The following is a 3,690-nucleotide window of genomic DNA, read 5'->3' as shown; positions in this document are numbered from 1 at the left end:
CAGATTTCTTGTAATAAATAGAATATTTTAAGTTGCGTCAGAATTTTCTGATTGCCTAGCTTTATTTGTAGTAAAGACTGTTAGATGAATGTAATTAAAATAAAGTTCGAATTTCTGTCAACTGCAGCAGGATAAGCTATTTCTGCAGAGCGCCGTTAACGTGGAGCTCTACATGATGGTAAGAAGTAGAACTATACCGGATGCTGGTAGTCTCAGATCTTAAATAGAATCATATAAACGCCAACGATTATAGGCCCATCTAAGCAATGGTTGCAGAATTATAATTGACAATTTGCTAGATGGCGTTCCTAATCTTTTTTAACGGTTCTTTGGCTGTGCAAAGTGAGATATGAAAGTATGTCTCATCGCGACCGGTTTGTCAAACAGAATTCCATATCGAGATTATAGAAACATAACGCGGCACTTCAAAGGATTATGTACATACGTGCATAATCTATCGCATTTACCTTTTCGTCGAAAGTTTAAAGCAACTTTTGTTAAACAAAAAATAATTTTCGATGAGTTGAACAAAAGTAATCGCAACCGTTAGGTATTAAGAAATTTCTTTTAACATTTGTTCAAACAGCTACGTGATGTAAATCCGGTATACATACATATAAGTGAGAATTTCTGATCATGGTGGAAACGATCAATCATTACGCGATGATTATATATAATGATAAGCTGCCATGTGTACCCTAAGAATATTCAATGCCAAGACTCTTAAAGTAGGCGGTTCCATTTGATGTGAATATATATACTCCTCGTTGCAATAAATAATATTCTGTGCTTCCTAATTACGCTATAATCCAACAGATAGAATTTTCGTACAATGTGCTAAATTAATTCCTTTGACACATATATATATATATATATATATATATTAAAAAATTTATCAAATACTCTAACAAAATAAAAAAAAAATAAGGACATCAAGTCTATTTTTTTTCGAGTATTTTTGTCAAGTATTTTTTTATTAATTTTTTGAAAAATCTTTAATTTATCTAAATCGAAAAATACAATTATTTTTAACACAGCTTTTTTCGATTTCAAATTCAAAAGCCAATTAAACGGAAACAACGATGCATTTGTCTTCATAGTGGACCTTCATAATCTGGCATCCATAAATCAATTTTAGCTAGTTTAATATGCGTATTGGAACTAATTTAAATTCTTTCGAGAGTCTTTGAGATCGTCGCGAGTCGGTACACTGTTAAATATCAAAGAAATAATGGTAACCCAATCTCTTAAATTATATAACATTGTGTATTTTTAACACTTCCATATGTATCAAAATATAAATTAATTCATTGTTGATAGTTTCCAATAAACGATTATTAATATATACATAATATGAATTTAGTAAATAATAAATTAAATTTGAGAGAAAATTTAATTTTTTTTAGAATATTAAAATATTTAACTCTATTGATTATTAAATTAACGACATATTGAGTAATTATATATCGACCTGTATATAGAAATGATTAAAACATAAATTGAAGGATATAATTTGACATATGAATTTAATAGTATAGAAGATTAAAAGCTCGCCCACCCGATGTTGAGCGGCGCGCTTAACCGATTGATGGGGACCGATTGGTGACTTACTGGGTCTTGGGAGAACTTTGCCGCGAAAGAGAGACAGACGAGGAGAGTAGCGGTGGGCCGGGAATGAAGGAAAGCTCAGCAGACGCCAACTTAAGTATTTCTGATCGAATTCCAAATGGTCGGTTCGTCGTCCGGTCGGTCGGTCGGGAAGAATTCAAACCATGACGAGCAAATGGACGAATCGTTCGTCGGTTGATTGCTGAGGAAAGGGGGAGCATGAGGAGGAAGAAGAAGAGAATAGGAGAGAAGGCGATATAAACGTCGGTGAAAACCGCGACGCAAAAAGTTGACCGCGGCTGGCGTTGGCGCTAGTTAACTGTTCGGGCTAATCGGTTCGCGGGTCGATCGATGAACTCTTCAAATTCGAACCGTCACTTTTCTCTTTTTCGGACGTTTATCGGTTCATGACCGAATGACTTGCGTACTGCGTGCAGACTTACAATTAGTGAAGAGAAAGAAATACGATTTTATTCTTTCTTTAACGATAAAATACTTCGCAAGATCATTAATTTAGACTCACTGTGATTGAAGCGGCCGCGTTTGATGTCTTGTTAAAGGGGTCATATTTCTGGAGTATTTCTTCGTCTTGTCATTTGATTCGCGTATCAAACATCGTTGTTTGATTTTGACGTAAATATTCGTTCTTGCTTCACGATCCGTATCATGTTACATTTGAGAATCAAGCAGAAACAATTTGTTTATCGTCACGTCGCGATTACCAACGCCATATTATTTAAATTCAATATAAATTCCGTAAGTTGTTAATATTTTTAATCGATATTATTATCAATAACATTGTGCGTTCGAACAATAATGCATACTGTATCGACGCCCTCGTAATGGAATTGTAAAGGATTTTCTTTGTTCGTTGCAGCTTTTGTCGTACCATCTGAGAATAGCCATTTGCACAGGAAATAGTGGGACAAAAAAAGTGTAATGATATTATAACGCGAAAAAAATATCACGGAACGTGATTGCATTCGTTATTAATAATACATACATTATTCACGCTAATTGGATTAATTTTTGTTTTTATAATTATTCAATAAAAATTCCACTGTCAACCACTGTCGTGCATCTAACAAAGTGACGAATACAAATGTTTGTATCGGAACGAAAAAGAAAAATGGCCATTTTGTGTCCTATCGACTTGTAATGACCGCTACAAAGCGCATCGCGTGCAAGCTAATGAGAGTAATCACTTAATAAAGGCGGTCCGGCATCGCGTGACGCTCTACGCGCATAACCGAGAATCAATATTTGATTTTGAGGTTTCTCTGCGCGTTCCTCTTTTCATCCTTTATTTTTTTCTTCGCGCACTATTGGACGAACGAGGGGGAAAAAGAACCGGTATGAATGGGCAGCATTTTATAGGAATCACAATCATTTTACTATTCACCGAGCAATCGAGCGTTTCCTTTTCTTCTGTAACGTGCACAATCACGCGAATGTATGAATAGCGAAAAAAGAATCGTGGACGATTTTTACGAACTCCTAGAACAAAAATAATTCATATAAATGATAGATTTTAATAATTATTTTTATTGTATTTTAAAAAGTTGATATCGTAATCTTAAATCATATTTAATGGCTAGAGGCAAAGTAAAAATTATATGTTTTATTCTGACATGTAATATAACGCGATTGTTTTTACAAATTCCTGGATCAAAAATAACTCGTATAAATTATATTATATCAAATTTTAATTATTTTCATTATTTAAAAGTTGATATCGTGATCTTAAATTAAACTTGATGGATAGAGGTAAAGCGGAAATTATGTATGTTTCGTTCTATTTTGACATGTAATGTCAACTCGAATATTTTTATAAATAGAACAAAAATAATTTGTATAAATTATATTATTAAATTTTAATCATTATTTTCATTGCGTTCATTAAAAGATATGACATCAAACTTGATGGAGAGGCAAAATTATACTTGCCTATTTTGTTCTACTTTGACATATATGACATAACTGTTTCATTAATACATAGTAGAGTCGTTAAAACGTTTTACAACCCATTGTTCCCGTTGTTCCAAGAAATCGGACGCGCATCGTTGCCCTGACTTTTTCCAA

Source organism: Atta colombica, unplaced genomic scaffold, assembly GCF_001594045.1.
Source record: "Atta colombica isolate Treedump-2 unplaced genomic scaffold, Acol1.0 scaffold245, whole genome shotgun sequence".
NCBI classification, from domain to species: Eukaryota; Metazoa; Arthropoda; class Insecta; order Hymenoptera; family Formicidae; genus Atta; species Atta colombica.
This window is presented reverse-complemented; position numbering follows the sequence as displayed.